This window comes from Camelus dromedarius, chromosome 14 (genome assembly GCF_036321535.1).
Source record: "Camelus dromedarius isolate mCamDro1 chromosome 14, mCamDro1.pat, whole genome shotgun sequence".
NCBI classification, from domain to species: Eukaryota; Metazoa; Chordata; class Mammalia; order Artiodactyla; family Camelidae; genus Camelus; species Camelus dromedarius.
Window position 1 is genome coordinate 51,651,176 of NC_087449.1, and position 23,417 is coordinate 51,674,592.

The following is a 23,417-nucleotide window of genomic DNA, read 5'->3' on the forward strand; positions in this document are numbered from 1 at the left end:
GTTCCAAAATTATATAAAAGCTCTTTGTCTTTTTAATTAAAAGACTTAGTCTATTTTTATAATGATATAATTTGGAATTCATTTATATCTGTCTTAAACTTTATGGTAACTCCTATGCTAAAATTCACTAGCTCTCTTCCTTATCTTTCTAAACAAAGGAGAATGGATAATCCAGTGCTTACCATTCTCTAAAGCACTTGGATTAATAGCTTCTCATCTTCTCAAGTTTCCTGATAAATATCAGGACTTTAGGATTTATTATAATTTTTTTCTGTATCTCTAAGCTCATAAAAGCTTCAGAGTATACCTTCTTTATATCCATTCTATTCTGGTTTTTAATCTCTTATATAGATATGTATCAGGCATAATGCTAAGCACTTTACATATATTTAATCTTCATACAGCCCTATAAGGGCTTCCTCCTTCTCCTTCTTTTTCCTTTAAGTGTATTTTAAAATCTCCATTTTAAGAGGGAGGGTATAGCTTAGCATGCACGAGGTCATGGGTTTCATCCCCATTACTTCTGTTAAAAAAAATCTAGTTATATCCACCCCTGCAAAATAAAATAAAATCTCCATTTTACAGGTGAGAAAAATGAGGTGCCAAGAAATTACTTGACCTGCCCAATGTCAGACAACAAGGGGAGAGCCAGGGAGTTCTGGGAGAACAGACACAATCTGTTTCCAGAGTCCTTGTTCTTAATCTCTACACAGTCCACTATGATGGGGCGAGGGGAAGAAAGTAAACTTTACAGATACGTATAATTTAGAAATTAATAGTCTTCTTAATCCTACCCACAAGAAATATCCATTGTTTTAATTTTAAATCTAGCTACAGAATACAAATACCCAGTTAACTGCATTCTTACGGGAAGGTGCAGCCAAAATTAAAAGCAAACATTCATCCATTATCTGGTTGGCAGGAAACCTGAGAGAGACTTCCATTTGATCCAGCTCAAGCTCTCGAATTGGACAGGGATAAAGGGTGGGAATAGCTCAGGTTAGTTGTGGGCAGCTGGCAATGATCCCCACCTAAACAGGAGGGGAAACACAAGTAGGAACAGGGGGCCAAAGTGGGTGAGATTAATGTTAAATAGGGTGAAAGCAGGGGCAGAAAGCAGGTAACCCCAGATGAGTCCAGCCAGAAAGGATGATCCAGCACCAGTAAAGCAAGGGGCTGGTCTGGTCTTGTGTTGCCCATGAAGACAGTCCCAGTTAGGTGGAGTCCCAAGGCTGTGCCAAGACAGCTGCTACTGGACATCTGTGCATGAAGATACTGTCTCAAGTATGCTCATCAAAATAGAAAGGCATCTTAGTAGGAGAGTGTTCGACACTACAGGGGTATGACCATAAGTGGGAATCAGGCATCCAGAAATGGTTGAAGTGGGGGCCATTATACATAGTACAAGAATGGATATACATGATGGCTTAAGCCAGCATTTCTCAACTGTTTTGATTTCAGGATCCTTTAACATTCCTAAAAATTATGGACTAAAAAACTAAGGACTCCAAAGGGCTTTTGTTTATATGGATTATAGCTATTGGCATTTTCTCTTTTAGAAATGATAACAGAAACTTTAGCAATAAAGAATACACCAGCAGCTATTCCATTACTCATCAGAGCAATGACAGTATCGCAGAGTCTCTAGAAAACTCCACCACATTTCTGAGAGAATAAGAATGAAAAATGTAAAATAACAAATTAGTATTATTTTAAAGTAGTTTTGATTTCACTTACTTCCTATAGCATCTCAGAGACCTCCATACTTTAAGAACAACTGGTCTAGATAATAGTGTCTTAAATTTGTGTAGTACTGTCTAGACTACAAAGCTCCTTGAATCAGGAAGGGTATTCTTATTCCCATTTTATAGCTGAAGAGCACACTGCTGAGGAGCAGGAGAGGGACTCAGCTGTCCTGCTTCCAAAGAGGTGAAGCTGAGACAGCATCTCAGCATTGCTGCTGCAAATGAACTTCTCAGGTATCCCATGTTCCTGGGACTTGCTCTCTGCTACAACACTTGTCATTCTACTCTTGGCTTTCTCTCTGCCAGAGGCCTGGTCATGTTCACCCTGCCCCTGGAAAGCTGTACAGCTGCCTGGGATTCCAGACTGTCTGGCAGGAATTAAAGGCAAGAACATTAGATGCTCAGATTTCCATGTGAGGGCGTCTAACGTAATCATCAGGTAAACATGGAAGGGTCTACTTAGAAGGCAGATAGTGGGAACTGAGTATTTCAATGTTACATTCACACCTTCTCAGTCAGGTTTCAGCAAAGGAAACAAAAATCATTCTAGGTGTTTAAAGCAGAAAGCAATTCATTTCAGGAAATTGGTTGCTTATGAAATCGTTGTAAATCATTGAAAATCTGGGGGGAAAAGGATCAGAGGCCAACTCTGGAATTACTGATTTTAAGAACATACCTCTCTCTACAACTAAGATTCAGGGGTCAGAAAGCTAGGATTGGGTAACTCTGCCTTGGCAGCCACTGTTGCTACAACTGCCTTTCCAACTTATGGAGCTGGAGACTAGAAATGGAGAGACTTCTGCAGGAAAACCCCATGACTCAATTATGACACTACTGGCCAGTAGAAACAGCCAAAGTGCAGGAAAATGGCCTTTTCCTCATTTCCACCTTGTAAATCTTACCCAAGGGCATCTAATTGGCAATACCTAGTTTTCACCCAGAATTCCACTTGTAAGGGAGCCTGAGAAATGCCATCTTTAACACTCCCACTTCTGCAGGATAGAACGCTCACTAGAAGGAAGTGGGAACGGATGTTGAACCCCAACTGAGCATACTCAACGCACAAGATTTCTGACTATGCGTTGATTGGAATGTGAGCTTCATGAGGACAGAGGATTTTGTCTGATTTGTTTTGTGCTGTGTCCTCAGAGCCTAGACTATTACAAATTAGTCACTAAATAAAAAGGTAGATACACATCAAAGTAAGTGTTTCCTCAAGAGCTCTTTGGGTGAACATCAGAAAGGTAACAATAGTGGCAAGAGGTCCAAGTTACTCTGACTGTGCCTGGGATCTATGTTGCCTTCCTTGAATCACGATGAGTTAGCTCTCTGACTAATCTGACCAACCAGTGAGGATGGAAGTATGATGCTGCATCAGTTTCCAGGCTGCCTTAAAAGAATGGCCAGCTTTGGAGATCTGTCTCTGCCATGTAAAGAGTTGAACTCCTCTGATGTAGAGACCATGTGGGGAGGCTCTGAGACTACACAGGGGGCCAGCTAAACCCCGCCTGTCAGCCATTCCCATCAAGTGCCAGGCACATGAGTAAGGCTGTGTTGGACCCTCCAGACTAGCCTAACCGTCAGTTAGAACATTACCAACTAACTCTGGGTGATGCCATATGGAAAAAAAGAATCATCCATCTGAGGCTGCCCAAATTCCTGCCTCAAAACTTGTGAGATATAATATAGTGGTTCTTTTAAACCACCAAGTGTTGGGCTAGTTTGATCCATAGAAATAGATAACCAGAATGCACTTCAAGTGTGATCTTAGTGAATAAAAAGCTGCCTGCAGTAAGGATGCAGAAAATGTTCCATGTATATCTCATGTAGATTTCCAGGGTTATAGTTTTAATCCTGTATGGTGAGGTGTCCTGAAAGACCTGAGTTTTGTTCAAGAATCATTCTCTAGAGCAACAGATCTTGGATGTTGCCAAATGATACTGATTTGTTGAGGGGGCTGGAATAAAAACAGTATCAGTAACCATGTGGAAAAGATGTCTGTTAAAGTGAAAATAATACATTTAGGAGACTGGAAATGCTTTGTGCTAAAGATAGCGATGGTTACTGCATATCCTGAAAGTGTAAATTTGGCCAAAACTGTGAAAAAAACCTATAATAATCTCTATGCAGGGCCAATTAGGCATAAAGTGACCCACATATTTATTACAGCAATGACTAGATTGCTACGAGCTCTTTTTCAAAATTAATTAATTATTGTGGTTAAAACATATCACAAAATTTACCATCTTAACCATTTTTAAGTGCACAGCTCAGTGTACATTTAACAGTAGTGTTAAGTATATTGACATTGTTGTGGAACAGAACACCTAAATCTTACCTTATAGAATTGAAAGTCTATACTCATTAAACAATTCCTCTTTGTTCCCTCCCTCCAGTCACTGATATATTTATGAATTTGACTTATGAATTCTGATAGATACCTCAGATAAGTGAAATTATATAGTATTTGTCTTTTTATGACTGGCTTATTTCACTTGGCATAATGTACTCAAGGTTCATCCATATTGTAGCATGTGACGAGATTTCCTTCCTTTTTAAGGCTGCATAGTATTCTAATGTATGTGTATACAATATTTTGTTTATCCATTCATCTGTCAATGGATATTGGTGGTGCTTCCACCTCTTGGCTATTGTGAATAGTGCTACTATAAACATGGCTGTGCAAATATCACTTTGAAACTCTGTTTTCAATTCTCTTGGCTATATACTGAGAAATGGGATTTCTGGATCATATGGTAGTTTTATCTTTAGTTTTTTGAGGCACGGTCATACTGTTTTCCCTAGCAGCTGAATCATTTTACAATTCCACCAACTATAGGTTGCTTTTAGAGGTGCAACTGTCATATCTATAATAAGATATTGCCTTAAGTACAATGGAGAGATCAACAGAAACAAAACCCAGGTCATTATCCTTCAGATACATCAATCAGGAGAGTTTAAGCTGATCACTATTTCAAGACAGTGATCATACATTCACTATGTCTTTTTAAATGAAATATGTAATTTAGAAACCTTATTTTTAGACAGTTTTAGTGTAATTGGGCTTGTGTTTTGATTTACATTTTGACTTTTGTTTAGAAAGACTTAGCTATAATATTTTAGGACTATTTTAATAACTTTTCTCTTGTGTTAAAATTTGGATGCATTATAAATCAATAAAAAAATGTTAAAAAATTGAATGCAATGTTTCAAATCTATAAAAAAATATATAAAAATATCTGAGTAGTTACAGCTCAGCTTCAGTAAAACCATAGTTTGGGCTTATTTCTTTAGATCTGTCCCCAAGAGTAGTGCAGTAGGGCAGGAAAAAAAAAAAAAACTCCAACAAACATTTCCACTCCTAATGACCATGACAGCAGCAAGCAAGAATGTTTGAAATCAGAGAAAAGAAACCAGTAAGTAAATGAATTCATACTTGCTCTTCCTGTAGTTTGAAAGGAATCATGGGCTGTGAAGTCTTGCAGACCTGGATTCAAGCCCTGGGTTCAAGTTGCTTAACTTATCCCTGCCTCAGTTTTCTCATCTGTATAATGGGGATAATCATAATACTTCCCCAAGATTGCTGAGAGAATTAAAAGAGAAATAAGAGCACTTCTATATCTACTAAGTACATAGTAAAGTGTCAAAAAATATCTGTAATTACTTTTTTGGTTTATTGGGCACCTCCTATATGCCAATCACCCTTCTAGTGCTGAGACTTCAGGTGTGAACAAGAGAGATAAAGACCTGATTGGGGCTTACTTCCAATGACAGACAATAAATAAACACGGTAATTTCAGATAGCAATAGGGACCATAGAGAAAAGGTAAGCTATGAGAAGGGAATGCAGGAGCTACTTTAGTCATGGGAGGCCTGTATGAAACCTTCAGAGGTGAAATTTAACTGAGATTAGCAAAAGGAACTATTCATTGGAAGCTATGGAGAAAAGTGTTTGAGAGAGCAAGAACAGTATGTGCTTAGACCATGAGACAAGAAAGCTTTGTTTGTATAAGAAGCAGAGAGAAGAATAGGATGGCTCTATCTGAGGATAAGGGAGGCTGGAAATGACATCTGAGAGTAAGGAAGGGCAGGCCAAGAAGGGCCTTGCAGCCCATAGAAAAGAGCTTGGGCTTTATTCTTAAGGGATTGTAAAGAAATTGGAGGGTTTTTATTGCTATTAGGTACAGTACTCTTTGCTTGGGGGAGAAATTTGTGTGCTTTCTTGCAGCTGTGTTTTAGAATAATGTGCATGTATATGCTTTAGGAGTAACTTTTCTGGGAATACCACTTTGGTTACTCATGGGCTCCCCCTGGTGGTTTTGGTGGCTAAACATACATGGTTTTTGATGAGCAATAGCCAAGCAAATAAGCCATTGACCCCAAGGCAAATGAGCAATTGATCCTTTTAGTCAACAAACATTAATTGAGTGCCCTCAGTGTGACAGGCTCTGTTCTACTGCTGAAATGCATCTGTGAACAAAACAGACAAACATCCATGCCCTCATGGAGCTCACATTCTGGTGTGTGTGCGTGCGCGTGCGCGTGCCCTGTCAAGAGGGAGGGAGAGATGTTAAATCAAGTTCACTTGCAAATTTTTGGGTGGGATAAATGTTATTATAAAAAAAAATTAAGTGAGGGAACTGGGCTGGAAAGTGCAGGGAGGGTTATAGTGCTTCAACTTTACATGTAGTGTCCGGAAAGCTCTCATTAATAGGGTGACATTTGAACAAAGATGTAAACGAAGCAACAGGGTGAATGATGCAGTTATCTGGAGGAAGATCATTGCAGAGGAATCATCAAGTACAAAGACCCGGAGTCTATGCACAGTTTAGAGAAGATTAGCAAAGAGGCAATGTAACTTGAAAGGAGGGATAATGGAGAGAGTAGATGAGGTTATTTGTATTGGAAGGTATCAAATCTGAGAGTCCTCTAGGCTTATGTAAGGATTTTGGTTTTCATTTGAAATAGGAATCCATTTGAGAAGGAACCTGATCTGATTAAGGTTTTAACAGGAGCCCACTGCTGCTGTGTTACTAGATCGTGGAAGGGCAAGGGTATAAAAAGAGCAAATGGTCACACATTGACTGTGGCTTGTATTAGTAGAGGCAATAAGTTATCTGGAAAGATTCTGAAGGCAGATCCTGCAGAATTTACTGATGAATTAGATGTGGGGTGTGAGAAAGAGGAGTCAAGAATCTAAGTAAATGATATTACTTAGTAAATTGTTGCCATAGGAAGAGCTGATCAGAGATGGTACAGCCAAAAAAAGAAGGGAAGAAAATACTTTAGAGGTGTATCAGTTAATTAATAGTGTTTAATTTTTCTGGATTTTCTGTCTTTTGTGAAATTAAAAAAATTTTTAATTTGTGATTTCTCATTCTAAAGATTCATTTTAAAAAATATTTTACTGATTTATTATTATATTATCTAATCATTTTATTTTGGCGGGAGGAGTAGGTAATTTGGTTTATTTTTAGAGGAGGTACAGGGGATTGAACCCAGGGCCTCGGGCATGCTAGGTTTGCGCTCTACCACTGAGGTATACCCTCCCTGCTAGAGATTTGTTTTTATACCTAACATTGTATTTGTTTTATGGATTTCCTTAAAGAGAGCCCCCAAATTGAATAAACTTCAGGCCCCCATGAAACCTGAATTCAACCCTGCTCCTTGCCCATATGGGGGTAGAAACTTAATGAAGCATTTAAAAATTATGTTTCTGATTAAAATTATATAAAATAATGTGCATGAAATAGAAGTTAAGCTCAACACAATATTAGGAATAAACTAATATTGGGGATTAAAAACATCACCTTGGGCTAGCCTCCCCTCAAAGTGCCTTCCAAAACTTCCCATTCTTTCTCTCACAATTTTTCTAAATCTACCAAATACATCCAACATTTCATGTTCTCTCTAGGGAGATAGGGATTCCATGCATTTTAAAAAGATCTTGAAAAATGAGTGTTGAGATGGCTTTTTTGTTTGTCTGTTTGTAACCAGGGTTGCTTGTGCCTCAGTGGTACCAAGACCCGGGGACAGCAAGAACCAGCCCAGTCGCACCAAGCACCACCGAGTTGCCGAGCGGGGCGTAACCAGGGGCGGGGCTCCCGGGGGCGGTGGAGTAGGCGGGGTCTAGGCCTGACACATGCGCCGCGAGGCTTCTGGCGGAACGAGGTGTGGATGGTGTGATGACCCTGGCCGCCGACTTCCGGTTCCTAGGGATGCGCATCCGGGTTACGCTAACGCCGCCGTTTCCTCCACCCGCCTGATTCTGCTGTGGGTCTGGACTGGTCCCCATGTCCTGCCCTGGGGCCTCTGTAGCCTTTGGGTGAGTCTCCGTCGCGGACATGGTCTGAGTGCAGCCGGTCGAGTACAGCCTGTAGAGGGACAGGTCAAGAGTTCTGTCCCCGTCCCTGCGGGTGGGGGTTCTCTTTGCCTGTCCCTTGTCCCTGCAGTACTTCCTGAGCTCACCTCATTTCTTTCCCCTACACCGGCTGAGTCTGTCTCGTCGCCGCTCACCTCTCGCCTCACTGTTTTTCCTTAACCTTATCTGCCCCTAAAAAGCCCTGGTTTCTTGCCTTTCGCCTTAGCGCTTTCTTAAGCCACTGCCTCTCTGTTTTGCTCCTGCTCTCACTTCCCCGACCCCTGATCCCGGGATCTCGCTTTTACCCACCAGGACGGCCCACCTCCTCGTGCTCACGCTGCTGCACTACGAAACAGCCTGTCTCTCTTTCTTGGGTCCGAGGTCCTGATCCCCTAGCTTTCCTCGTCTTTGACCCCTAACACCTCCCAGGACGAGTAGGTGGCATTTGCGCCTCCCCTGGGGTTCTCCCGCCTTTTCTTAGCTAAAGGAGGCTTTTGCCTAAGCCCCAGTCTGGGCAGATTTACGCCCAGGGGGATGTTTTCCTTAAAGCGCTGGGTTAGACTGAACTCTGGTAACTTCCGTAGTTAGGGAACAACAAAGGCGTTCCCAGTTCTTCGCTGGAGCACAGTTTGGGGGCCTTTCTCTAAAGCAGGCTAACAGGTGGCAGGCACACGGAACTGCTAGCAATTGGGCTTGTGTAATCTTGTTAATTGACAGGCCATGAGGACGTCCTGTCATTTTTGTGTTCTCTATCCCAAGAGAATGGATATGCACAGCTGGGGCAAAAATGCGGATGTTCTGGGACGATCAGCTCTGTTTTCTGCATGGGATAGTTGCTATGACAGAGGGCAGAGTTTCTTGGGAGTTTATTAGCCCCAGATATATAAGCTTATTGACAAAAATTTTAGTATGCTGTTAAACTGAAACGTTTTCTGCTAAAGAGTTTACTGTAGTAATTTCAAAGTGTATTTTCTTTAGTTGAACTCAGCGTGCGTGTGTATTTTTAACCTTGCCTCTTATATATTGTTTCTTCGTTTTTACTGTATTGACAGGGCTTCTATTTCTCTTCCTGTTTCTCCATAAACCAGACATTGGAGCACTTTATTACTTAACATATTCTTCTGACTTTTTTTTTCTTTATTGTTTTCACCTTAGTCTTAAAGCTTTTTTTTTTCTCTCATTTTGAAGCTTTAATTTCTCTGTAGGCTTTTAATCATCTCGAAAGTGAGGGGTTGATTTTAATAATGGTTAATGTCTTGTTTCTCAAATTTTGTGATCTGAGGTATATTTAGAGGCACAGAGTTAGATAACTTTTATTTTTGTCTTTCTAATGTTTTTGGTGTATGTCTAGCATTTGATTGCAGATGTTTTTGTGTGATCAGTTTCTGTAATCGTGAATTGTGTTCTAAAATTTAGTACTTCAGTGAACAGAATAAATACAACTTTTAGCATCTGCTTTTTGTTTGATTGCTGAGTTATAGAAAAGTCTTTCCCATTATGTATTATATGTGAGCATAGCATAGACCTTGGCTTATTCCATAATTGGGCTGATCCCTTCAGCTATTTTTAGCAAAGGACTTTGGAGCTTGGCCATATTAGTCCTAGAAGCCACAAAGAATGACCCTTCTGGTTGGCTTTCAGGACTTACCTAACTGGTGAGGGAAGCGCTTTTGTACCTCCTGGCTCCTGTTCAACCTGGCCTTAACATCCTTAAAAACTAACCCCATCCCATCCTTAAAAATGAACCCCAATGAGTATGAGCTCACACTCTAACTACTTCTTACCTCCAAGTTGGTGGATCTTTTTTTTAAAGTCATGGAAACTGTAGATAGACCTATATTTGGATTGATGGAAGGCCCTCTTTCAACCTTTTTAATTTCTGAACTTTTTAAAAATTAAAGTTCTTAGGAGTGTTTATTAAAGTATAGTTGAGTTACAGTGTTGTTTATTTCCAAATTTTTTATTTCTTAAGCATGTCTAAGTCTAGAACCTAGATTGATTTCTGTAGTTTGCAGCTGAAGAGAACCGTAGCTTTCAATCTTACACTTTCATTTTACAAAATATGGAAATCAGGATTTAAAGAATTGGTGGTGATTTTTCCAAGGTCATTTTTCACAAATAGAGAAGTTCTGTATGTACACTTAGGGAAATGGATTTTAGTTCTTTCAGAGCTGTAGGCTGGAGAGCACAATATACTATTTAGTGGTTCATTTCAATAAGTTTATGTCATAGGAATGAAAATTTTAGGATAAGAAATTTGTGACAGATTTTAAAAATCAGGGCTGAAGTCATTTTGCCTTCAAGGGGGACTCCAGAAAGAAACTATGTTGTACAGAAGTAGAAGTTGAAAAGTCTTAGGGAGTCTCTTTCTTTTTTTCTAAAACCACTTTCATCTATTATGATATAAATTCCACATAAAAGCCCTTACGTGGACGAACTTCCTATAGTCTCATTAAAGCAGTTGTGTTCATGGTTCTGTTCTTTGTACAGAACACTGATAGACTTTCTAATTACTGAGAAGCCACACCTCTTACCAAGCTGCCAAACAAACCAACAAAAAAACTCAGGAGAGGAAGCACTGTTGGTTTTCTGTAGGAGTTTCAGCTTTAGTTTGGTGAGGTCTTAGTTTGTAACCCTGAGGGCTCAATTTAAAGTACATTTCTGCATATTAGTTTCATACCAGGTTTTTTATTTTGTTTTGATTTGATTTTTTCATTAGTTTTTGTCATTTTACTTGATACTGTACTTTGTTTTACATGGTTTAGTTTCTATCCTTGGACACTAAGATATGTTTTAAGGAAAATTCAGTTTTAAAAATTCAAAAGTTTTACACCTTCACCGTGTCCTTGCCATTTGTACCTTGTGGTACGATGGGTTTTGTGATCTGCCTAAGCCACAAGATGACTTCTTTCTTCATTTGTTTTGCTCACAGACAAAAGGCATATAGGACATCTCTTTTGGTAGTTGTTCGTCTGAAAGATTTTTGTGTTCTGCATATAACAATGTGATACTTTAACTTATGCGTGATTTATTGGAGAAAGAATAGTTCAAAATAGTTCAACATAGAATAGTTAACATAGAAATAGTTCAAAATGTATTTAAGAGTATTAGGAGTAGTTTATTTTTCTCATGCATTCATTTAACTGGTTTATACCAAGGGGTTGAATTGTTACATTTAAAGTAAAGTGGACTTTCTATATGTTGATTAACTTAAAATACAGGTGTATGTTTTTGTACATAATATATGGTTTAAGCTATAAACTGCCTTACTGATATGTTTTATTGGCAGAAAACAAAACAATGGAATAAGCAGCCACATCATCATCTTGATAATTTTACTTGATCCCATCAACCTAAGTCCTAGGGTATCTAATTATTAAATGTAGAAATAATTAGGGCATTTTCTCTGTTACTTATAGTATATTTTAAAAGATACTTGGAATACGGGCTTCACACAGTTTATTTTTGCTATTTTTCCCTTTTAAATATATAGTAATACTCTTCAGAAAAAGAAATGTGTAAATAGTGCTGACTTATTGTAAGTAAGTTAACAGATCAGCCCAAGGCAGTCAGTGCTTAATAATCTTTAAAGATCTTGCTACAGATTGTGTTGGATGCACTTCATCTTATTAGCTGGGTTAATAGTTGTACTAATTAATTTGTTTTTATTCACCCTAGAAAATAATTAGCAATAATCTTTGTAATACGTTTCTTTCAGCAAATTTCTTTTTGATACCTACTTTGTACAATCATAATAATACATGTACAGACATTCATGTGAACTAGGTGACATTATACAGGGCTGATATTTACACCTAAATTTTTAATTTGATTTTATTTGTGCATATTAAGACTTAACCTGCATCATCATGGTATAAGAAAAAAATACAACATAATTAGAATTAAAATAAGCTGTAATCCTAAGAAAGTGTCACTTCTTATCAGTACAATGGTAAATGAATTTTGAAACTAGATTTTATGATTTTTCTTTTGTTTTCAAAACACTTAGAAATTTCCTATCATTATTTGATAGTCTGTATCACAGCTTAATTAATATAAAGTCATGTTCTTTGTTTTTAGGTACAATTAGATAATTTTCATTTGGGAAACTTTTTCATAGGTGAACTGTAAAAATCTGTAGTGGTAAACAGTAATTTTTAAAAAGCACATTTTACATAGTATTTACTCATGCCTGGAATTACCCTGAGTGGTTTACATACAGTATTAACTCACTAATCCTTACAACCATATGAAATAAGTACTATTCTTACCTCCATTTAAAACTGAGGAAACTAAGGCACAGAAGTTACATAATTTGCCCGGAGTAACACAGCTAGTTAGCAGGAGAGCTGGATTTGAACTTAGTCTTTTTGGCTCCCAAGTCCATGACCTGTTTGTACAAAGTTCTACTAGTTTAGTGATTTCTTTCATTATAGGTTAAAAATCCAATTTCTCTGAAACACAAAGTAACTGCTTTTGGTCAGGAACCTTAGGGGGGAGGTGTTTACCTGGCCTTTTAATAAATGCTGGCATAAGGCAAATTGCAAACCCTTTACTGTCTAGGTTTCTTAGATAGCAAAAACCATACATTAAGAAAGCTTAACAGGGCCATATCCTTACCTCTTTAAAAAAAGATCATATGAAAGTTCATTACTTTTGATGTATTTGGAGAAAAGGCAATATGCTTAATAAAATGCATTATATATTGCTAAAATGTTTACCCCTCGACATTAATTTTTTTCCTTTTCTTTGATCTGCATAATAGTACCTAAGTTTATGAAATAGTCTTAAACTCTGAAATCTTACTATCCCCAATATGAATTTATCAACTTTGAAATATAAAACAGAAGACTAAAACTGAAATTTCTGACTTACCTCTAATCTCATTTCCAAATTTGGAAGTTTGTGCAAAATTAAATGCATCCATCTCTTCAGGACTACCATGTTTACAGTAATATATTTAAATTAGTGTTTTTATTTTTACTTTTGAAAAGAGGAGGTGTGCTTTCATAAACCAATTCCTTTTAAATTAAAAATGCTATTAGTCATTTAGAGTATTATTAATCATATTAATATTACTATTTTGTACTTTTATTATTTCCAAATAAAAAATTTTGTTGCATCTCTAAAGGAAGGAGATGGTTTTATGTTAGTTGAGGTGCAGTTTAATTCAAGAGTCTTGGACTTAGATTTGATGAGAAGTTATTTTTCTGAGTATTTTGAAAACAGTTGTGAATCATGGAATCTGGTTAACAGGAAAAACTACAATTATTTCTGGTAAGAAGTGACACTGGTAAGGAATTCTACTTATTTTACTTCTTATATATTAACATTCCCCTTATTAATTCAGACATAATAATTAGACTATTTTTATAGTAGCTTTTGTCTTGAGTTTTTAAATTTTTGTCAGGAAAGTATTGTTATTGAACTGAAGTGTAAGCTTTGCTATGATGATTTACTTGGTATTTAGAATGTTCTTTACTTAGATTTAAACATTTGATTTTTCTTTCAAAAGCAACACTCTTTTATTTGTGGGTTTGATAATCAGTTTATTTTCTAAAATTTGAATAGTTTACACTCACCTGAAATTTAATAACGTAGCAATCACCGAATTTAGGAACATTGGTAGTTTGTTGCTATCAGCACTGTTACTATGGGAATAAATTAAAATGATTAGCTCTTAGGTGGAATTGAACTTTATTCTTTAGTTTCCATAGTAGTTGAAAAAGATTTAGGTCAGATTCACCTGTTGGTCCTCCTTTTTTCAAAATAAGAGGGTGTTTTAATTTAGCACAATGATGTTAATTTTTTCCGACTAGGCTGATGATATTAATATGATAATCTTTCTCTTTACCAACAGGATACTCTGAAATATGTGTATGATTTTTTCTTAGAATATTTCAGAATTTAGGGATTATTTTAGGATTAAAAAATAGTACATACGTATCTTATTAAAAAAACATATACTAGTAATCAGTGTGTTATTCCTTCACTGAATTTTTCAAATCTGTTTTTCCCTTCCACCAGTTCTTACTTGCTATAGGTTAGAAAACAGTGATTATATAACACTGATGAATACGTGTTCTTGAGAGTGAGTACTAGAGATTTTACAGAGAATAGACCATCTGTCATTGGTGTGGCATTTAATAGCTAGATGAACTGAAAATCTTTGCTTTATCTCATTTCTATGAATCTTCTGTTAGTATATATTTAGTGTCAATACCTCTCATTCTGTGAAATTGTTGTTTATTTGGAATAATTTTTTTAAACTATTGATTTTTACCCCAGTGGTTTCCTTTTTCTTTTTTCTTCATTTTCAGAGGCTTGCCTTTAAAAAACTATAATTTAGAGAACCACTAAATCTCTGAATGTTGTTTCATATGTAACTTGAGTGGATATTTTCCTCTCTTTTAACTGGCTAGTTCTTTAAAAAAAATTTTCTGGTAAAATGGCATTCAAATTTTTTTTTTATCACAACCCACTATGAGATGCATTTTTCATTGTTACCCAGTACTTATACACATATGTGTACATATTAATATTGAAACAAGTTTTGTGAAACAATATTTGTCTTTACTATTCATGATGCATTGTAATATTTTTTGTCCTATTTTGTTTTATTGCATTTCATTCAGAATAAACTGTTGTTGATTTCCACTATTAATGTGTTGTACCTGCAGTTTGAAAAATTCTAGTGACTGCTAGATTTTTTCCAATATGGTCCTTTTGGAATTGTTTGGGTTTGTTAGTTTTTTTTCTCTGAGATGTATCTTGATTCTTTTAAGCTTTTAACCTAAATAATTGTGCAGAACAGGTGAGAGAGGGGGACCCTGTTGCCCTGATTATTGTTGCTGTCACCTTTTTTCTTTACTGTCTCTAGGTACATCATTTAAAAACTATAATAAATAATACAAAATCATGTGGTTGAAAATGCTTGGTCATATATAGAGCTTCTGTCGTTAGAATCCTTTGCCAGTTTCCACCTAACAGTCAAAGTTTAGTTTGATTAAGTTGCTGTTCACAAACTTTGCTTCTGCTCTTGGCAACTAGTCAAGAGGTTACAAGGCTACTTTATTCTACTTTTTTCTGGCCCTAATCCAGTCTTTGTAGACCAAGAAAAGAGAACCAAGGAGTGAAGCAGTTTGCTCCTGTGTATATGGTCAGGTGAAAGTGACACGACTAGAGAGTCGTTAGTTTGTTACAGTGGGCTGTATTTATATTATCCCGATTCACTTCCGGTAATCACAAAGGAAAGACGATCATAGAGATACCAGTAGTTCCTGGCATATCACAGCTATTAGAGTGAGGCAGGGTCAGCAGGCATATGCTACTATTTTTACCACTACCACCTCTTAACACGAAATGACCACTTACTATGTGTCAGGCACTATTTAAAGCATTTCACTTGTATTAATTCATATTTACTTGGGAAGCCTTGGAGAAGAATGAGAATGAGAAAGGATAAAGAAAAAAAACTTGCCTTCTTAGTATCTTCTCATTACCTGGCTTGTGAGTTCTGGCTATTGGTGACTGTAGCATGGCATAGCATACATTTTTAGCTTGGTCAGCTTTTAAAAATCATCAGTCCTGTCTATGACGTTCTGTACTGTGGCGTGTAGCTGTGGTTTGAGACCTCAGGCTTTGAAGCTAGGCTGCCTGGGCTTAAATTCTCGGTTGGTAAGTTTATAACCTTGGGCAACTTACTCTCTGTACTTTAGTTTTCTCATCTGTAAAATGGTAATAATAATAAATAGTACCTATCTTTTAGGCTTATTGAGAGGATTAAGAGTTGATATATGTAAAGTGCTTAGAACGGTGCCTGATGCATAAGAAGCATTCCATAAATGTTAACTATTAATAACTCACAACTGACAGTTGAATCTCCTAAAGGTATTTGTGACCATGATGACTTCTGCATATTTGCTAAATAATAAGAAGTGATTGACATTCAATGTTTTATTGCCCAGGAATTTGAAAATAGCTTTCCTTGAGGATTTGGAGGGAAAGCTCTTATGTAGATATTTGGAATCAAAGCCAGTGACAAAGGGTGTCAGAACTACAACTTGTTTAAACTTACATAGGGGTCTCTTGTTATTTGGACTTGACCCTTAATAACTTTAATAGTTTACACTTTGAAAAACTAAGAGGAGCTAGTTAGTGAATTGACTTTCACTTAAGACCAGATTTCTTTCCTGAGTCTGTTTGTCTTGTGCCTGAAATATTTATTTATTTTATTTTTCCTTAATAAACAATTATATCATGCTTACTATGTGCCAGGCAGTATTCTAAGAGCTTTACATATGTTAACTCATTTAAACCTATGAGAAGCTTATGAGAAAGACACTATTATTATTTTCCCCATTTTTTGATGAAGTAAATGAGGCCCAGAAAAAAGTTAAATAATTCGTCGTAAGCTCCCACACCATTCATCAGTGTTAGAAGTGGGATTTGAACCTAAGTAGTCAGACTCCAGCGTTAATGCTCCAGGCTTGCCACACCTGCCTCTTACAGAGATGAGTTATGTTGAAAAGGGTAAAATAACAAGTGTTAAAACATACTTCAAAAAAAAAAAAAAAACAAACTTACTTCACTGTTCTTCCCTTTCTGTACCAGAATGACGGCACTGAAGTTATGGATGATGGTGTTTGGGCTGATGGATTTTTGAAAGAGTAAATAAATTTGGAGAAATAAAACATTAATAAAAGAACTGAACCTAGATTTTAAAGTTCTTCTGACAGCTAAAGACATACATTTCAAGACTTCATTCTCTTAATATAGTGTATAGTAAATTTTGCCTGGCTGTTAGAGAGTGGACTGATAGATGTCATATATAGATATAAAATGCTATATAGAATTTTGACTTTAGAAAATAGAATAGGGTATAATTTTTTCTATGTAACTGGAAGCAACACATTTATAGAATATTCATGTTGGAGTAAACCATGTGTCAGGCCATAGCACCTACAGAAAAAAAATGTGATTCTCTTAGAAATGTTGACTTCAGATTAAAGGAGGATGGAGATAAGTTTTGGAGACCGAGAGTTCTGTGGAGCCTGAGTCTCTATGCATTAAAGAAACTCTTGTGCTTTGTGACTGATGAGTTTCTAAAACCTGAAGAGAGGTCGAGAGAGGGCTTGGAAAGAATGTAGTGGAAGACTGTTGGATTATTACTAAACTCTCTGTGGCATGTCTAATTCAGATTAACTCATTCCTTCTCAATACTTTTTAATGTGGTTTTGAAATTTTTCCTGTGGAACATATCCCAGTTTTATTGGAAGCTTGTGGGGAAAAGCTTGTGTTAATTTTTCTTAAAGATTGTTTTATAGACAAATTCAAAAGATGATTTTCCAAGAAGTAATATTAGAAATTGTAAAAACAATTCTTCTATTCCTGATAAAATATTTTTCCTATTAAGAACTTGGTACAGCCTAAATGTATTTTTAAAAAATTCATTCTCAATAAGTTCTTGATAGTATTCTGTTTAGTCTAAAGTTACTGTAAATATTCCTACAGCTGACAATACCGTGATATGTTGGTCAGTCATGCCTCCCAAATAAAGTAGCCATAAGAATTTACCAACTTTACCACAGTCAGTTGGCTGGGTTGTTTATTTATGGAGGGAGTTAACTAGCATGGTGATGGCTTTGTCTGTCTGCAGAAAGTCCATCAGGGAAGGTGTAGTTGTTTGCAGTTTTTCTGGCCACAGAAATGTGATTTGTGCTGATGCCTGAATTGTGAGAGCTAAGGCTCTCGTGGGGTTATTTTAAAGGGAGCCTTAAGGGAGGTGAGCTGAGTGTAGGTCTTCTGAATATGTGTGTCTACTTCAGCATGACTCTTAAGTAAAAAGGACTCTGAGTGGTTATGTTAGTAGGTAAGCTAGATAAGTAGTTACCTTTTTTAAAAGGTAGTTGATTGAGAAAGGTTGTCATCAGCTGATGAGACTTCAGTGAATTTTTAAAAGAGAGGAAACAGTGAAATTGGATTGATAGAGAAACTTTGAGAAGAAATCACAGCTGGAATTATATGTAGAAGGTTCAGAAATATATCAGACTCCAAGTAAACAAATATAAAGAACGGAAAGATACCTGGAGCAGTCATCAGTTTTCTGGCCCTTGCTCTTGAGCATCTGGTGTTTGTCGCCTGGATAAAGCCCAGAGAAATGCTTTCCAAACATATGCTTTTCCTAACATATGGCTTTCCTTATAGTCTCTTCTCCCCGTGGCATTTAGTGTGTATAAATCAAATCATGTCATTCTTTTGCTTGAAGCACTCATTACCTCCCCAAACTCTGTATTGTGTGTTACAAGGCTGTGTGTGATCTGGCCCTTGCCTTCTTCTCAGGCCTCATTTCCTAGCACTAATTTACTTGCTATCATTGGCCTTTTTGCTATTTCTCAAACACGCCAAGATGTTATCCTTCCAGTTTCTTTGCACTTGTTTCCTTCTGAAGGCCTTCCTTCACATCTTATAACTCTCTCCTTTTCATTATTCAAATCTTTGCTGAAATGTTACCACCTCGGAGAAATTATCACCCAATCTGAAATAAGTCCTCTGTAGTCAAGCTCAATTCTTTACTTTGTTTTATTTTCCAGAGTACTTTTTTACTCTGTGAAATTGTATTACCTTATGTATTTGCTTATCTTCTTATTAGGATATAAGCTCCTTGAGGCTGAGGACATGTTCATCACTCAATTCCCAGTATCTAAACTAGTGCCTGGCACATAGTAGACACTCAATAAGTATTTTGCAAATGAATAAGTGAATTTTGAGTTTAGAAGGAGAAGCAGGCACAGCCTGAAGTAACTATAGACTTCCACAACAAAAGCAGAGGAAACAAGCAAAGTGAATAGCTAACTCCAGTGTTTCTCCCCAGGACAAAGCTATGATAGTTGCTCTCTAAAGTGAGAGTCCTGGCATAGGAGACCAGATTACTCTCTAATATTATGTGGTGTTCAGAAGAGACAGATTCACATCCAGAAAGCAAGTTACCTGAAGACATGGCCTAACTGTGTGTTTCACCCCTCTTCCGTAGTCACTAGAAGTGAATGTGTATAACTGGATCCTGCATATGGCAGCTGATGAACAAAGATTCTCATCCACTCTGAGGAAAAACTGTTTAGTGCGAAATTCCCAACTACAAATAAGAACTAATACTTTAGGTTTATCAGCCATTTAAGGAAAATTAATACTGTGAGACATAGGAAGTAAACCAACACTGAAGGAAATAGGGAATCGTATAAACTGAAGGAAATTTTAAAGATAAGCATTATTAGTAATGTCAGAGGAAATAAGAAATGTAAGTATTGAAATTTTTAAAATCAGAAAAATAGACTGAATAGCAAATTAGTAAGTATAAAGATTGAGCTGAAGGAGTTTCTCAGTTCAGATGCAGAGGATGTCAACAATAATGGCAGAGTAGGAACCTCTGAAAATTCTCCATAAAAGCAATGAGAATATTGGCAAAAATAGTCGGAATCAACCCTTTGAGAACTCTGACAAGTAACCACAGGCTTGCAGCAATCTGAACATTAATTCAAGAAAAGTGGCTGAATCTCAACAAAAACAGTGAACTTTGCAGTGTTTTAACTTGCATTGTTCCCATCCTCCTCTCTCCAGCTCCACAGTAGCTTTGAAACCCAGCAGCCCCAGTTATGGTGAAAACAAGCAGCCTAGAAGCCCCTGGAAGGGGCAGAACAAGATTGGAGCACCTTCAGAGCCCTATTCTCAAACAATTGTCATTATTTGACCTGTCTGGTTGCTCCTTGAAAGACTTCATCTACAAGACTGTATTTGACCTGACTGGGAGCTCACCGTATACAAACAGCCCTTTCCTCCTCAGGGTGTTCATTGAAAACAATTAGAGGCGATTATTGAACATATAAAATTCAGTTCTAGAAAACAGATTCAACACTACTTGAAAATAACATTCTACAACCCAAGGGTTTCATCTCTGAAATAAATGCATATATGGTTTTCAATATTAGGAAATTATTAATATACTGTATTAATTTATGAGAGAAAAACCATATGGTCATCTTTTTGAATGTCAGAAAAAGCGTTTGACCAAATTAATACCCATTCCTGACAAACATTCTCTGTATAATTAAAATTGATGAGTTCTTATTTAGCATAATTAAGAAGAAACTTATTTCAAACCAGAACCAGTACCATTCTTAGTGGTGTGCTAGATGTATGCTTATTAATATGAGGAGCAAGAAAAGGAGGCGCAACAGTTAGCACTGTTACGTAATATTATAGTGGAGGTGTAAGCCAGTATCATTAGGCAAGAAAAAATGAAGAGGTTAATGTAGGGAAAACAGGAACTGTTTTTATTCAGAAGGGGAAAATATATACACGAAACTCAACAATCAACCATCTTACTATTCTCATAATTAGAAACAATAAGAGACTTTGGTAACATGGGAGTTTACAAAATTCTTGTGCTAATATCAACAGCGTTCCTAACTATAAAAAGTAACTTCTTTAGAGCATATATTGAAAAATATTATAAACAAAAAGATAAAATACCAACATAAATGTGACAGATCTACTAAGAGACATTTTTTTAAAAGCTTAATTGGAAATTCTGTACTATGCTCTTAGATAGGGGAAGTCAATATTGTAAACTTGTCATTTTCCCCTAAATTTGTTTATATATTTAATGCAATTTAAATTAAAATATTATTTTTTAAAAACTTCATACCATTACTCTGAAGGTCATTTGGAAAGCATGTACTTTGCTTTTAGTGATTAAATATAATATGTGTATTGTCCTTTTTGAGTTACATTCAGAGGAGATTCCAGAATTTGAGGTTACTGACCTCTGTAGATTCAGTTCCTTTTTGACCAACCAGAAAATAATAGAAAGTGTCTGGAAAAATTGTTTCAATTAAGAGGCTTAATCAAGAAAAAGAATAAGTTTCTAAAATTTACTCTTCTTGGGTGGGGATATAGCTCAGCGGTAGAGCACGAACTTGGTGTTCACGAGGTCCTGGACTCAATCCCCAGTGCCTCTGTTAACGGGAAAAACAAAACAAAAACAACCTAAAAAAATAAAATAAAATTTACTCTTCTTGTTTACTTGTTTAAAGTTAACATTAACAGCTTTTATCGGTTAGATTAATCAAGCCTTTATATTTTTTATTCTATTTGATATATACATTTTAGTGTTTAGTTAAACAGCATTTTCAACACTGACATGAATTTTTGATGGACAGCAGCCAAAACACACTGTTATTATGATATCTTTCAGAATTTGATTTTAGCATCTGGCATATTCTACCCTGTATCCTGTTTTAGTGTTTTTCTTCTGGTTTCAGATAGTCTATGACTGTTTTGTGTTTGGAAAGAATTCTAGGGCTCTATTCAAGACATACAAAAAAGAAAGCCCAAAAGAAAGAAATACACGCCCCCCAACCTCCGAAAAGGCATTTGCTGAGTTAGAAGAATCACGTTTTTCTAATGAAAAAAAATTCTGATTATCCAGTGTCATTCTATAATCTGTTTGTCAATGTTTCTGATCCAGTGCTTTGCACAGTGTTACAAAATTTAAAATTAAATGTTGCTTTTATGGAGAAGCATACTACTCTATAGATATCACAAAATAACTTCACGAAAGAAACACAAAATAGAAACTTTAAATCAATACGGAAGAATATGAGCTTTAATCTCAAGACAGTTTGCCTAAGATTGGTAATTAAGGTCAATTGGAAAGGAGGACTTGTGTATCTTTCAGGTTTAACTCTAGCAGTATTTTTTTTCCCCAAGCAAAAAAAAAAATTATATATATGCTGATTTTAAGTGCTATCTTACAGATACTAATTCTTGAGTTTGTTCTCAACGCATTAGATGGATCAGTAAGATTTCTCAAGATCAGTGAAACATCTGGGACCACCAGTTTTACTGTTACCCTGGAAATTTCTTCCACTATAAATTTAGAGTTTGGCCCAGAGTGAAAGGAGGAGAATGCTAACTTTGTCGTTATGTTACAGTTCTGCTAGGCAAACTGTCCAATTATTTGGAAAGCTTTTTAGTGTTTTGTGTTTACCTTCTCCTTAATGCTTGGAAGCACTTTTGCAGCTGTATGTATAGTGATGTTCTGTTACCTTATTTATATACGTTTCTTCATTTCCTACCTTTGTTTTCAATTATGTATTTCATTCTGTGACCAGATGGCCAACAAACCCAAGCAGAAAGGTAATAGCAAAAATGAATGAGAAACAAAATAAACTTCTTTATTTGTGTTAATTTCCCATGGCTGCTGTAATAAATTGCCACAAACTTGGAGGCTTAAAACAACAGAGATTTATTCTCTCACAGTTCTGAAGGCCAGAAGTCTGAAATCAAGGTGTTGGTCGGGCTGCACTCCTTCCATAGGCTCTAGGGGTAATCCCTTCCTGGCCTCTTCCAGCTTCTAGTTGCCGCCAGCATTCTTTGGCCGTATCGCTCCAACCTCTGCCTCCATATTTATGTGCCTTCTCCTCAGTGTGTGTTACATTTCTCTCTGCCTTCATCTTGTAAGGATATTTGAGATGACATTTATGGCCTACCCAGATAATCCTGGATAATCTCCTCATCTCAAAATCCTTAATTACATCTGCAAAGACTTTTTTTTTTTTTTCTCCAAATAGAGTAACATTCACGAGTTCTGGGAATTAGGATGTGGACCTGTCTTTGGCCAGAAATGTTTCATGATAACTGTGTGTTTGGGGCAGGGGATTTCTTACTCTCTCTCTCTCTCCTCCTCCCTCTCCCTTCCCCCTCCACTCCTCCCTTCCTTCTCCCATTCCTCCCTCCCTCCCTCCCTCCCTTTTTTTCTTTCTTTCTTAACTTAAAACTTCAGCCTATTAAGGGAGAGAAACCTAAGGGTTCCTAAGTCCTAACCTCGAAGTAAGTAATACCTATGCTGTGATCCCTTGTTATGTATGTGATAATGAAATTTGATTTAAAGTATATCATTTGTTGCTTTTGTTTGAAGGGAACTTTTCAGTTAACACAGACTTCAAAATGATGTTCCACAAGTCAGTTAACAAAACCTTGTAAAGAAAGTTGGGACTTAGGCATCCTTGGTTAGAAATGGGAAAAGTGAAGATTTGAATTTTTTGTGCCTCTAAATGTATTGAAGGTTCTTAACGAACTGGTTTTAAGTAAATGTTTAGAGGAATCAAAAGCCTAGAAATTGTGCTTGATTGAATAAGTATTTATTGATTGCTTGCTGTGTACTATCAGATATTATAAAGAAAGTAGTCTCTGCCATCGTGGAATTTAGGATCAAGATTCCACAGGAATTTTAGGACCAAAGGAAATTAGTA

General features: G+C 36.5%; 1 protein-coding gene across 2 annotated transcripts in view; it reads left to right on the forward strand.

Annotated features, from left to right (window-relative positions):
- Positions 1-7,964: 7,964 nt before the first annotated feature.
- The window catches only part of EYA3 (EYA transcriptional coactivator and phosphatase 3), an 85,740-nt gene continuing 70,287 nt past the window's right edge, over positions 7,965-23,417 (forward strand). For both annotated transcript variants that reach the window (XM_010996888.3, XM_010996890.3), the window contains exon 1: positions 7,965-8,070. The gene's annotated coding sequence lies outside the window, so the exon portion shown is untranslated. The remainder of the gene's footprint in view (positions 8,071-23,417) is intronic.